The 6684-nt window shown below is 42.0% G+C and overlaps 1 long non-coding RNA gene across 1 annotated transcript; it reads left to right on the top strand.

Annotated features, from left to right (window-relative positions):
• The first annotated feature begins 246 nt into the window (after nt 1–246).
• Nucleotides 247–5701, top strand: LOC141096315 (uncharacterized). The gene is made up of 2 exons (XR_012233650.1): nt 247–293; nt 5520–5701. It is a non-coding gene; the product is annotated as an uncharacterized lncRNA (long non-coding RNA).
• Nucleotides 5702–6684: the final 983 nt, after the last annotated feature.

Raw genomic sequence — 6684 nt, forward strand, 5'->3', positions numbered from 1 at the left:
CAGGCGGCCACACACAGCTGACAGGGGGCGGGACACTGCAGAGCAGGCTGAGACCCCTGGCGTTGCTATGGCTCCCAGCAGCGCGCCGAAGTTCAGACAGGGTTCAGAGGCTGTCATGTACAGCGTGCTATGTAAACACGCCTCTGAACTCTGTCTGAAGCCTCCAGGTGACTGTGTGAAGCGAGAGAGCTGAGAGCAGGACAGGGGACCTCTGGGCACCGAGAGATCCCCACACCTTCCCTGAGGACCATGTTCAGCAGGAGATCCTGGAGGAGACATTCTGGCAGAGCTGTGTGAGTACTACTACCTTGCTGCTGCTGCAGAACATCTTCCAAGGGTCACTATGGTTAGCTCCAAACTATGCATCTAGTGAATCTAAGATATCCTGGAATTTGTAGTCCACAGGCACTTCTACTATTCCCTATTAATCCAGCTTTATATGCTGGGACTTCTAGTTCTCCAGCAGCTGCAGCTTTTTACTCTTTACCTGAAACCTGCTGGGGATTATAGTCCCACAACAGTAACTTTTGGACTGCTAACAAATTGTTACCTTGCGTTGCTGCTGCAGAACATCTTGGCAAGGTTGCACTTTATAAGGTTTGCAACCTGTGTCTAGTTGACAAGTTTTTTATGACATGCTGGTAAATGTAGATGAGTGGCTGCTGCAGAACATCTTGGCCACATGTAGTGTTTGATGTATTGGGACTTGTAGTCCCATAGAAGTTGAACAATTACAGTGTGTAGATAGAAATGATGCAGTAATTTACCAAGTAGGACTATAAGGCCTGGCCTCAACTCAACCTGATGATACCGTGTGTGTTTTGTAAAGGTGGAAGCTGCTGCAGAACATCTTGGCCAATATTGACATATTCAGCAAATATTCCCATAAAAGTTGAAGAGGTTGTAGGTAAAGTTTTGGACTAATAGGACTATGCTCCATGTCCTCTACTTAGTGATATGGTTTGGTTTGCAGGTGCAAGCTGATGCAGAACATCTTATGGCTATTTCTGAACTAAATCCTAATTTGTGATGCTAGATTTGATCAATAATTGAGCTAATATTAGGTCATGCAGGAGGCTTAAGGACCCCATCATCCATGGGGTACCAGGTTCCCCATTCCCAGTGGCTGCACATATGAGGTCACCACATTAATGGGATTGTGAAAAGTTCTGCTTTGTTAGTGCCCTCTTGTCTATGGGCTGTGTCTGGTATTGCAGTTCAGTCATATATCTCTCTTTTAGGCTGTGTGCCCACGTTGCGTTTTTTTAAGCGTTTCCGCAGCGCTTTTAGACACGCGTTTCTGCTGTGGAAATGCTTAAGAAAGGCATCCAATGTAACATAATGGAATCCGCACATGTTGTGCTAATGGTGCGTTTTTTCCGCTGCGGAAACGGTAAGTGGAAAAAAACGCAGCATGTTCATTAATTTTGCAGAAACGCACACGTTTCCGCATACATTCAATTGTATAGCAAAAACGCATAGGAAAACGCTTAACAAAAATGCTTACAAAAGCGCTTCATAAAACGCATGCGTTTTCCTGGGAGGAGGGTGTATGTTTCCGCTCAGGAATATTCTGCATGGAAAACGCTACGTGGGCACATAGCCTTAATGTAAAGTGACTATTTGGGGATTTAAGAGGGTCCTAAAGTTGGCTCCCCCCCCCCCCCGGACCACAGCTAATCAGTTTTATATTAATATTTACTAAGAAAATGTCATATAAAATATATACATTGTTTTGAATAGCATTTATATACCCTTCACGTCCATTACATCAAAGAAGGTGACATTGACTGTGACACAAACGGCCAAACATTGCTCTAGGCTGCTGCTGTTCCATTGACGGGGTTGCATTATGACCCACAAGGTATTGCAACTGTGAAAATCAAGTTTAAAAAAAAATCCAACTAGTTCTGATTCGGGTCACAATGCGACCCCATTCACCTGCATTATAGAAGCCACTGTTTCATGGCCAAAGTCGACATATAGCCCCAGCTTAATGAAAAATGGCTATTTTCACATCATGTGCGGTATATAGACTGTAGTTTATGGTGTATACAGGTCATACACATCGTGTGCGGTTTATAGAGTGTAGTGTATGGTGTGTACAGGTCATACACATCGTGTGTGGTATATAGACTGTAGTGTATGGTGTATACAGGTCATACACATCGGGTGCGGTGTATAGAGTGTAGTGTATGGTGTATACAGGTCATACACATCGTGTGCGGTATATAGAGTGTAGTATATGGTGCATACAGGTCATACACATCGTGTGCGGTATATAGAGTGTAGTGTATGGTGCATACAGGTCATACACATCGTGTGCGGTATATAGACTGTAGTGTATGGTGTATACAGGTCATACACATCGTGTGCGGTGTATAGAGTGTAGTGTGTTATGAATGAGTCACCGGAGGAAAAAACAAAAATACAAGCTAAGTCCAGAAAACCGGAGAGGTTGGTAGCTAGCGGATTGCAGACCCCTGATCCTATTCACAACAACTAACAGTAGCTGTGGGGTGTTCCTATGGTGGTCCTAGACACCTCGTTCACAGCCGGAGAACTAAATAAACCTAAAGAAAGAAAGGGGAAATCTAAACTGCCCCAGAGCAGACCCCAAAGCAATAGACAGCCCCAACATGTATTGACAGTGAAAACAGATGAAAACACAAACACAGACAGAAAGACAGGCTGAGCAAACGATGGGGCCCTCACTAACTAGATAGGACAGGAAAGAAACGCAACTGTCTGCAATCACGCAAAAACCCTGCCAAAAAATAATGTCCAACACGTCTGATAGAAAAAGCCCTGAAGTCACTAGACTTCAAAATCACTATATCAGCACTCAGGTATATTCTGAAAACAGAGCAAAGAGATCAACTGATCAGAAACAAAAATGGAGTTCAGCCAGTCCCAACCAGGGCTGGCTGAACACAAACACTAAGTAAACCAGACAAAATCTCATGGAACAATAGCAGAGCAAAAACTTAGCTTTAGTAGACAGGACTAAACTGGAGGCCAGAGCTCAGAGCAGAGAGGATCACCAGCAACCCAGCAGGGCGTCGGCGGCCTTATATCCACTCAGAGATTCCGGATGTCCAATCACACTCCACCTGTTCAGATGACAGGTTTTTCCCATCCAAATCAATTTCTCTACCTCCTTTCACCAGCAGAGGGAGTTCATCGGACATCAAAAGTGAAGGAGAAAATGAGCTCATAACAGTAGTGTATGGTGTATACAGGTCATACACATCGTGTGCGGTGTATAGAGTGTAGTGTATGGTGTATAAAGGTCATACACATCGTGTGTGGTATATAAACTGTAGTGTATGGTGTATACAGGTCATACACATCGTGTGCGGTGTATAGACTGTAGTGTATGGTGTACACAGGTCATACACATCGTGTGTGGTATATAGAGTGTAGTGTTTGGTGTATACATGTCATACACATCGTGTGCGGTGTATAGACTGTAGTGTATGGTGTATACAGGTCATACACATTGTGTGTGGTATATAGAGTGTAGTGTATGGTGTATACAGGTCATACACATCGTGTGCGGTATATAGACTGTAGTGTATGGTGTATACAGGTCATACACATCATGTGTGGTGTATAGAGTGTAGTGTATGGTGTATACATGTCATACACATCGTGTGCGGTATATAGACTGTTTGCTTGTAATCAGTGTGTGTATAAAAGCTGAGTGAGTTTCTGGGATCCAGAAAGACTCTTGCATCTTTCATCCAGCTACTGACCTTTCTGGATTGTGAGTTAAGGGAAAGCAAAAGGATTGTCACCGGATCTACGGGAAAAGGTAGTTGAACTGTATAAACAGGAAAGGGATACAAAAAGATATCAAAGGAAATTGATAATGCCAGTCAGCAGCGTTCAAACTGTGATTAACAAATGGAAAATCAGGGGCTCTATAAAAACAAAACCACGGTCAGGGAGTCCAACAAAAATTTTGTCCACAACTGCCAGGAAAATTGTTCGAGATGCAAAGAAAAAAACACAAATAACATCAGCTGAAGTACTGGACTCTCTGAAAACTAGCATTGTGGCTGTTGCAAGATGTACAATAAGGAGGCACTTAAAGAAAAATTGGCTGTATGGTCGAGTTGCCTGAAGAAAGCCATTACTGCGCAAATGCCACAAAGTATCTCGCCTACAATATGCAAAACAGCACAGAGACAAGCATTAAAACTTCTGGAACAAGGGTAATTTGGAGTGATGAGACCAAAATTGAACTTTTTGGCCACAACCGTAAACGTTATATTTGGAGAGAGGTCAACAAGGCCTATGATGAAAGGAACACCATTCCTACTCTAAAGCAAAGAGGTGGATCGCTGATATTTTGGAGATTTGTGAGCAACAAAGGCACAGGAAACTTAGTGAAAGTTGAAGGAAAGATGAATGCAGCACATTATTGGCAAATACTGGAGGCAAATTTGCAATTAGCAGTCCGGAAGCTGCGCATGGCATGTACTTTGGACGTCCCAACATGACAACGATCCAAAACACAAGGCCAAGTCGACCTATCATTGGATACAACAGAACAAAGTGAAGGTTCTGGAGTGGCTATCTCAGTCTCCTGACCTCAATATCATTGAGCCACTCTGGGGAGGTCTCAAACGTGCAGTTCATGCTAGACAGCCCAGGAATTTACAGGAACTGGAGGCTTTATGCCAAGAAGAGTGGGCAGCTTTACCATCTGAGAAAATAAAGAACCTCATCCACAACCACCACTAAAGACTTCAAGCTGTCACTGATGTCAGAGGGGCAATACACGGTATTAAGAAATGGGGTATGTGAACTTTTGAGCAGGGTTATTTGGATGTTTTGGGTTGTCATTATGATTTAAAAAGAGAAATCACAGTAGTTTGACAATAAATGGCTTCACCCAACCACTAACTATGAGTGTAGAAAAAGTTTTGATGTTATCATTCATATTCTCTGAGAAAAGGCCAAGAAAACAAAAATTCTGCCGGGGTATGTAAACTTTTGAGCACAACTGTAAGAGGTTAAACTGATGCGATTGAATCTATCTCTGACAGCATTAATTACTATGTAACACAGCCAGAGGACACACCGCATGGAACAGGCTCAGTTCCTGAGCCTGCTCCATACCGAAATGGCGCACAGCTGCCATGGATGTATAGCAGTCATCACTAAGGAGTAGAACTAGAGCTAACTATTGTTGGATCATAAACACATAATTTTGAATTGTAATTTTATTATGACTATCGTACTTTGTTTACTATGTGAAATATCTGACATTGAAAGAATATCACAGACACTATAAATACTGACAGTGTTTAAAAATAACATAGAAGGTAAGTGACTCTTGGTGTTAGATTTTCCCACTCAGAAATGGTGGAAATATGCAGACACACACAAATGTTGTTATATGGAAAGCACCACTCCAGCTGATTATTTTATTGCAATGCTGGAGTGGTGCAACTAATCAAAGTTTCCTGCCTCTTGGATTATACTTACCAGTCTACTTCTGTTTCTAGCACCGCTTCGCTTGGTCTTCTGCAGGTTGTGACCTCCCAGATGGCTCCAGTGTTCGTCGAGCGACCCGAAAGTCACGACTCAATGGAACTCTGAGAGCTAGAACTTCATTTCTCTACATATTACTATTGTATGCTTTTGTAAAAAGGATATGACACATGAAAAATAAAACGGTACAACCGTTCATCCTGGCACTTTAACGCACAATATCCAGCGTTGTACTTTACAATCACTCCCTGGAGATCAGACAGATTAAATGCAAATATGGACATTTAGAACTGAATTTGTTATTTTGGGACAGGATATTAAAAAGGTGGAAGTAGTGGGGATTGCACAGAAAATGATCTCAACGAGCATTCTGAGATATGACAGGTGAGATATCTGCGATCAATATTTATTTCTACATATTACATGATGCATTCATAACGACACTGGAGCTTACAATCTAATTTCCCTGCCTCTGATAAACTTACCGGGCAACACAAACTAACATTAATTTGCAATATGGGAGGAAATATGTGAAGGAGGGTGTGCATCCCCAGACCGGCAGCATCACACAGTGTAATGCCATCTACTAAACCACATTGATTACAGCTTGTATTGTATTCCTCTAAGCACATTCAATAAAGGATACGCATTTAGCTCAAATAGCCCTATTAAAGTGCAAAAAAGAAAACCATAAAGAAAACATGTCGAATAATTTCAATAAGTGAGTTGTATTAGACATTTGCTCACTCATTATGCATCCATTGTACAGAAGATTGTAACTTATTACACTTAAGCTATGCTAAGATGAAATTGGCTTAGACTCTTCAAGTCATATTGATCCTGACAAAAGCCAAAGAAAGAAAAATGATGTGTGAAACATTTGTCAATTACACCTAATAATGTGCAAGAGCTCTTTCACTGCCGGTATAATAGCCCTCAGACATCTCGCCAGCTGAATTCTGGGCTCACATCTCCTGCCAGCGCCTTTGAATTTGCAAACAGTTAACTAACCAGAGATGTCAGCATGGAAATAATCTGTGTGAAACTTTCATACCTATTGTAGACTAGTGGCCTTCAAGCCTCGACTGCTTTATCCAGCATATAACTAAGCTGCATATTAATTTACTATCACGGGGAGGCCTCAGCTGCATGTGAATATTCCTAAAACCACTCTATTCT

The sequence above is a fragment of the Dendrobates tinctorius genome, unplaced genomic scaffold (genome assembly GCF_039654945.1).
Source record: "Dendrobates tinctorius isolate UK_male_01 unplaced genomic scaffold, ASM3965494v1 ptg000073l, whole genome shotgun sequence".
Lineage (NCBI taxonomy): Eukaryota > Metazoa > Chordata > Amphibia > Anura > Dendrobatidae > Dendrobates > Dendrobates tinctorius.